We start from the raw sequence: 8,272 nt of genomic DNA, 5'->3' as shown, positions 1-8,272 counted from the left end.
GGATCATCATTCTACATTTCTGTATGCTAGGACCTTTCTGAGTGTTAAAATCATCAGCGTTTTGGGTTATGACTTGACTTGGGCTATATTGTTGGCTGCATCCACATGGAGCATCACCGTTTGAATAGGGTGAGAAGGAAGCCAGCTACTCTTCACACACAGTGCCAGCTAAAGCAAAACCCATCAATCTGTTGATAATGCTGTAATCATAGTTGTCCAGGAGCAAGAAATATGCCTAGCTGCATCTTAAGCTTTGTCTCCAAAAATGTGATTTGGTATTTAACATCATTCATTGACTATTCTAAGCTCAGCACAGGCAAGTATTAAGTGCACTGCAGGTGCAAGGAATTTCTGCAACCTCCTGGAGGAGCAAAACCTAACTAGCTGTGGTAACGAGGAATTAAATCCTATCTTGGTATCAGCTGAGGAGGCTGTTTCTTGGGGCTGGAGAAGCAGCTATTTTAGTAATAGGCTGCTGTATGGGTTGCCATAGAGGGATGAGTACAGAGCACAAAAGAGCAAAATCTCAGGTTGTTGCTTTAGAAGTTGTAGAGTATGCTCCTACAATTAGCTGACTAAAGAGATTAATAAAACAATAATGGCCCCAGGGACCTCATTACAAATGGTATAGCATCAGGCTTTTGTAATCTGGCTCCTGTCAATTGCAACAGGGCAACAATAGTTGCAATAAACAGTTCATGTCTTTAGTTTATCTTCAATTAAGAAGAAAAAAAAATGAAGACCAAACATAGAAGGTTCTTCCTGAATCCTCTGACTCAACAGTGGTTTTCAAAATTGGGTTGCCTGAAGTGCAGGTTGATCTATAGTGCAGGATGGCATAGTGGTGGAGTTTCCCATAGTGTGGTATCCTAAGACATCTCTTGTTCCAAGATGATAGTTTGTGGAAGGGATGATGTAAGATTTTTGCCTTATCTTTGAAATGTAACATTGAACTACCCTTAGCTGCACCAGCTGGAGATCTGGGAAAATCACGAACAAAGTTCCTCCAGCACAACAGTGCATCTGCTTCTTTGTGTGCTGTATGATGTTTTTTTCTTCAAAACAACCATGCATGTGTTAAGATTTTTCATGGATGGGAACCTGGAGCAAGGCAAAGGGAGTATTTGGCAGTTAAAAAGAAAAAGAAAAAAATAGAAGATGACAAAAGAAAGCTCTTGGAATTCTTTGTTTACTGTGAAATTAGGATTTGGTCCTGACCAGTGTGGGGAATGCTCTCTCTTTCCTCCCCAAGAGAGCACAGAGGTGCCCCATCTGTACTGAACAGGCGTCCAAAGTTCCTGTCGGATGTGGCCATGAGAATCTTCTGTGACCTGGAACGTTTTTACACTTGGTGGCCTCAGTCCTGGTGAGCAATGAAAGATTTGCTGGCTCTGCTGGCAGTAGTTCTGGTAGAGTCATCATATATGTATTGGACTGATGCATTTCATTCCACATGGTATGAGCTCTTCTGTATTCTATGAAATAATGGTATTGTATAGATACACACATCAATTTTTCTTCCAAAACAGCTATATAGTTGACTCAGAAAATAATCAGAAAAAGGAACTCTTCTGAGTAAAACGTCAATAGATTTTCTGGTGGTGACTGTAAAGGTGTTAGCCAGCAGTTTTCAGAGATGTGTACCTTTCATTCCCAAACAACCATTCACAGTCAGTCCCAAATACAAAAACTTATGTTTCAGTCTTTGTTTTGGCATCAACAGTCTGAAGTAACCCAGTCCTCATTAAAACTCTTCAATGATTTGGAAGCTTTGCTTTTCTTTGTTTCCTATTAGAGTTATGAAACAAAAGATGATGGGAAATTGCTGAAAATTGTCAGAATGTTTTGTTCTTTTGCAAAATCATGCGGATGAATTTCTTTAAACATTCATGAAAACTTCCTGGCAGGTATTCTCAAATGCTAATTGAAACTTTGTGTGCCCCAAAAACAGTTTTCAGGAAAATAAAAAAAAAAAAAGGATGTTTACAGTCTGTTAAAAATGTTGCTGTGAGAATATTATCAGACCTGTGAAGATATTTGCCAGAGAGGAAAGCATGTTATTAGCTTTGGTGTTTGGAATATACAATATTGCTGCATATGTGTGTGGCCATAGTAGATTTTTCACCCTATATCTGGAGTTTTTGCAAGTACCTGAAGGTGTGCAATGGCTTTAAAAAACAACAACAAAAAAAAGGCCAAAAACCCCTTCAAACCCAAACTGGACAATAGTATACTTATCTTACATTTCTTCAAGCAATAGTTTTCCTTTACCCGGGTGAAAAATTGGTTTTCAGAGGTGGAAGAGAATATTACAATGAAGCTGTCGTATTCCTTGGTTGCCAAGCATCCTAATCCAAAAGAGGAAAAGTAAACCCTGAAGTATACAAGATCCCAAATCTCCTGAAGGAACATTCCACAACATTGTCCTTCACCTTATTACCACAAAACAGCTAATAAAATCCTGTGCTTTAATAAGGCTGGCTGTAAAAACAGTTTCACTGTTCAAACAGTTGACAGAAGACTTTGCTAGTCTTTCTGAAGAACAAGTTAAACAGCTGCCCAGGTCAGATTCTTTTCAGGTCAAGCATGGAAAAACGATGATTTGTTAGTAGTGCAAAGATGCAGCTCACTCTCAGGAAAAAAAGTAATCCTGCAAATGAAAATCTTTGTTGCATTAACATCTTGGTTTCTTGAATGGCTCTAGTTCTTATGAAAAGTGATAGGAAACATTCCCTGGTTTCTTGGTGCAAAGCTGCTGCTCATCCTGAAGCTGTTTCTCCTTAAGATGCATATTCTCATTTTGGTGATGTAATATTTAGAGCAGGAATCATGGCAGAAGTGATGTCCTTTTAGCTTTGCCAGGTATCCTCCATGTGTGCAGGAATGCAGAAGGACTCTCTTGGTGTTGGCTGATGAGCAGGCAGAAAAGCCTGGAAAGATACGGAAAATGGTGGCAATTGCCTATGTGAAGTATGGCTGAGTGCTTTTCAGGGCTCCTCCTCTCAATACCAGCAGCACTGTCTTCAGGTGAGTCTGGTTAATCCTCACTTTTACCTGTTACTTGGCCCTATGGAAGGCTGTGCCTTCATTAGGGTATTGCTTTTGGTTGCTTTGGCTGTTGCATGTCCATCCCTTATTTTGGAGGTGCACCACACCTCCATGACTTGTTTTCCTTCTTGAGAACCAGCCCCTCTTCCTTGATCCATATAAGCGAGGATGAGGAAGACTTAACCTCTTTGTTGGGAAGGAGGTATGACCAACCGTGTCTCCTGTCTGTGCAGCAAGGGAGCCACTTTAAATTCCACCATGAGATGGCTCTGAGGGCCAGGTTGTCCTGTAGCTACTCCTATTTCAGTGGCCCCTGGGCAGCCCTGAGGTCAGCAGATGCAGTTTGACAGGTGGGGAAAAAAATTAATTCCCCAACCTGACCATTCCCACAAATGCTCGGACAGCATCAGTAGACAGTGCCCAGCTCAGGTCAGCTCCCTGTCCTGGCTGGGAGCTACCGAGTCCCACAGGACCAAGTAAACTCCTTTGAGCATTCTGACTTTCTCTGGAGTAGGCATGAGCACAGATTACTGAACTGCTGACATGCCTGGGAATGGATCCCTCCAACAGCATGCCAATCTCTGTGGGGTACCTAGGCAGGCTTTTAGAGGTTGGTGGGGAAGGAATTATTCAGACCACCCATCTTAGCTGGCTAAATTACCCGGGTAGTCTCTTCAAACTCCTTCTCCAGTCACGGATGAGAGGGAGGACAATTCAGAGTAAGGCTAATTTGGGTGCACTGAATGACCCTCTGCAGGAGCTTTGCTTTCCCTCCCTCGACTACAGAGGGAGCCTGGGGAGACCAGCTGGTTACATTTAACTGCTAAATTGGTTGCCAAAAGATGGGTGGTGAGAATTCCTTCCCATTTCCCCTTTGCCATAGACCACACTCTTGCCAGAGCAAGATGTTCTGTTGCTCTCTCCTTCAAATTCAGAGTGCTCAGTGCAGTGGGATACAGGCCCCCAGGAACCACTATAGTATAATATTGTGTATAGGATTTTATGGACTTTTGCTTAAATAGAGTCTTTAAAGCAGCCTTACTTTTGGGAGTGTGTTTAACAACTCGCCTTGGTATAAGCCAACTTTTGCATGTGTTCTGAAATTCAAAAAGCAAAGTGAAAGTTCCAGCAAAATTTGTAATTAGGGAAGTACAGATTAGAGAGAGAAAAGACTTAAAAGTTCTTTCCAGATGTTACAAATTGAGAGGAAGGTGAAGGCATTCAAAATAAACCCTGCTGAGATTGCTCCTTCCTCCTTGGCTGATAAACCCATTACATATTAAAACAAAAGCAGCCAAGATCCACAGGCTTCAGGGCATCTGTAAGTCCTCTTTTACCTTTTAAAGCTCCTACCAGATGCTGATTGTGGGTGTCAGTCCACATCTAATCAAAAAGGACAGTTCTTCATTCTGGAAGCTTAAAATAGAAGTTGCTGCCATATAAAAGCCAGCAAGTGTAAGCATCCAAACCTGAATCTGAAGTACCAGGATTCTAAGGCTTCAGGATTATTTTGTGCTCAAGAAGTGGTCTTGCCTGGTAAGTCACAGTGCTGCAGCATCCCACACTTCCAAAGGCATTTGGAAAAAAAAAAAAAAAAACAAAAACCAGTAGTTCATATTTTTTTCCTCTTTTTGGGACAAGAGTAGTGACTGCCTGGATTCTCTCCTGTTTTCTCAGTTCATAACACCCTGTTGGGGAGGAATAATTCCCATCCAAGCTGTAAAACACACTTATAAGTAGATGGGAAAAGCATGAACAGGGCTGTACGGAAAACAAAACCGCCAGGAACAAGATCTTATTTTGCATGCTTCTCACTGTTGTATTTTTGCCCCAATTAGCATATTTTAAACACAAGCCCTTTAGAAAAAAAAAAAATTCTGCTATCTGCCTGAACTGTTCTCAAGCTTTGAACTTTTCCATCCTTTCTATTGATTATGGCCAAGTGACCCATATTTAAAAAGCATTTACAATAAAATTATAGCACTTTCTTTTGTGCTGCCAGCTTTCCCAGTGAAAAGCTAAAATGTTTTAAAATTGTCACTTTTTGACAGAGGTAATGGCTGTAATATATTTAGTCTCTTCCCCCTTGTTGTGCTTAAAATGGCTATGCTAATAAAGGGCACAGCTGTCGATACTTTATGGCCTGCTGGGGGGAAGAGGGGGAACGAAGGCAAAAACCAGATTGACTGTGTGTCAACAAATGCAGCTGGGAAAGAAAAAAAGAAGCCCCTTGAAGGCCCCTGCAACTTAAAGTCCAAGATAAATGATGTTCCTATGCTTTTAAAAAAAAAAAAAATGGAGGTTGGAATTCAATAAAGGGGAACTGAAAAGGAAACTGCTTAAAACTGAAAGCCTTTTCTCTGCCTCTAGACAGCTTACAAGAGAAATGAGCAAAACTGACCACAGAAAGAGGGTGAGCAGCCAAGAAAGAAAACAAAAGCCTATCCTGGAAAATATATTGCATCAACGACTGATCTGAAGTGCATTATGGCCGGCGGGCGGAGAGCATACAGTTTAATGGAGATGGGACAACAAACTTCTACATGCCGCTGCCTTTTGGGGAGAGAGCTGCTTTGTGCCCAGGCCGGAGGGGAGGGGAAAGGGGAGCTGTAATTATTCATAACAAATAAATTAGGCCAGGATAAAACGGCCGGTGGGACGCTGGTGAAAGTTGGCCCTTGGGGCTGGGCCAGGCTGAGCTGCCCCCATGGATCCTGCCTAGCACAACAGGGGCCCTGCAGCCTCACTCCCAGTGCACCCTACTTTGAGGGAGTTTTTCCCTGGTGTTGCTCTGGTACAAGGCTCTTTGGCCCTTGGGAGGCACTGTGGAAAAAAAAAAAAAAATGCTTTTCTCCCTTCCTGTAGGAGGAAACACCATTTTGTGTCCTGCAAAGCCTCCCACTGTGAACTGCAGTGAGACAGGCACAGGCAGCCAACATAATGTGGCAGACATGGTCCTTCATGTCCACCTCTATGAGAAAGAGACAAGGCTGGCGGAGACCAATGGCTCTAGCCAAGCCCTGGGGCAAGGAAAACCAATGGAAGCCATACCCAGCAGGCCAGGGATGGCAGAGATATAAGAGCCATTGCCACTTGGAAGCCCTGTGAGTAACTGCCTGCCTGTCCTTGCCACCCTGGCAGTGCTGTGGCTGAGCTGACAGTGAGGCTTGTCCTCTCCAGAGATGGTATACCCCGAGAATGTAAGCAGATGTGTTGATTGTGGTGGTTTTGTTAGTCATTAACTAGTAGCCTGCCTTTTCTAAATTCATAGCAATGTATAGGACCTAGCCCTATGCTACAGATAGAAATGACCCCTCAGATGTCTGGCTGGGAGGTGTAAACTCCCACAACATCCCTATGAGAGGCTGTGGCAGCTCCTCCATGGGAGACCTGGGTGCACCATGGAAAGACTTGAGGCCTTTCCTGAGGCATGGCAAGAGGAGCAACAGAGTTGTAGAAGGGACAGAGGTGGGGAGTTTGAATTACCACAGCGAGGAAATGGCAATACTGGGTGCAAGAATCATGCCTTAGGTTTTGGTGCAGCTTGCTCACATAACCAGTGACAGGGAGCCATTTGTTCATTGTAATTTCTTGGACAACTATGAAAAATGAAAACAGTTTTTCCCAGCCTAAGGCAAAATGCTTTTGTAAGTATGTCTTGTGTTTATCAGGGGCACACTAAGAATTGAGGCAAGGCCACATCAGTGCCACCATTGCTCTCTCTCTCCACCTGGCAAGAATCAGGGTCCAGATGCTCCTGATACCTATCTTGGGCATGGAGAGAGGCTTTCTGAGAAAGAAAGGCTTGGCAGCAGCTGAGAGCAGAAGAGCTGGTCAGCCTGCAAATAACCTCTGCTTTGGCAACAGGAGGGTGAGGAGGTACAGTCTAAAGTGGGGTGTTCTCCTTTTAGGAAATGCCCATTCTTCTGATTCATCTTCCCATCTTGGTCATGCCCCACCATTTTTTAGCTATTTATGTTTAGTTCAAGGCCTTTTTGCCTAATTGTTTGCTCCCATTCAAAAACATCTGAAAAAGGCAGTCAAATGAAGAAAAAGTTTATCTTTTTTTTTGAGTTTCCCAATTTTTGTATGTGTGTGTTCTTTTTAACCTCTTCAAATTCTCTAAGAATGGGAGGAAAGAAAAATAACTAACCACAGACAAGGCAAAATCAGGAAATCAGCGAAAATCCTGAAATTAAATAAAATATGTCAAATTTTTCCTAAAACAGCAGGACATTAATAAGACACAGAAAATTCTCATTTCCTCCTGTAGTTGTTTGGCAGGTTTTAAAAAGGCTGTAATTTTTACTATTTCTGCTAGATTTCATTTGGTGAAGCCCTTGTACCAGTAGAGATCAATACCTCTGGAATTTCCATGTCTGGGGGATGAACAGTTTGGCTTTGCTTTTCTTTACAGAAGAGTGGAGTTTGGTGTGGCTGATGTACAAGATTAAAAATGGAAAGGTACAAAGGACAAAAGAGGTAAGAGATGCACTTCGCTTTGGTTTCTTTGACATTGTGCTATTTTAACTTTGGGAAGCAAACTTCCTTGCCTGCGATGGTGACTCACTGTGAGTCACCACCAACTCTTTGTAGTTGATAGTTGGAAAAAAATAGAGAAACCCAGGAGTAAAATACCAGAACTCTTAGTGTGGGGTATAGCCTAGATGTTCACTGATATGGGTTGATATTTTACAAAGGTTCCACTGAAGCTGGGTTAAAGGTGAAGATACATGGTCCCTGCTTAAGTAAGAAGTAACGTTACAAAGAAAAGTAATGCTAAAGTTGATGCAGTGCACATAGCATGCCTGTAACTAGCTCAGCAGTATCTGAGCTGTAACTGTTCTTGGAGAACATTGTCTGAAGGAAAATGTCCAACAGGTTTCTGGAAGACCTGTAGCCCTGTGAGACTCAGTGCCTTCACCCATTATTTGGAAAACAACCTGAAAATGCTGGAGGTAGCACAGAGATGGTGTGTAGTGCTCAAAGGTGATGAGTTATGCAGAGGTTCCACAATCCCTGCAGGGGGAATGCAGAAAAGCCCTGTTAGCCATAAGCTGATCCACTCTGTACAGGGCTAGTAAGACTGCAACAACAGCCAGCTTCAGTGTTCATAACCCATCCATCAACAGAGGCCTGAAAACCCTGGTGAGATGATTTATGATTGTGCTGCTTAGCACACTCAGGAGAAGGCTAAGTGAAGGCTGTGTGGGAGCCAGAGCAG

The sequence above is a fragment of the Indicator indicator genome, chromosome 14 (genome assembly GCF_027791375.1).
Source record: "Indicator indicator isolate 239-I01 chromosome 14, UM_Iind_1.1, whole genome shotgun sequence".
Taxonomy (NCBI): Eukaryota; Metazoa; Chordata; class Aves; order Piciformes; family Indicatoridae; genus Indicator; species Indicator indicator.
This window is presented reverse-complemented; position numbering follows the sequence as displayed.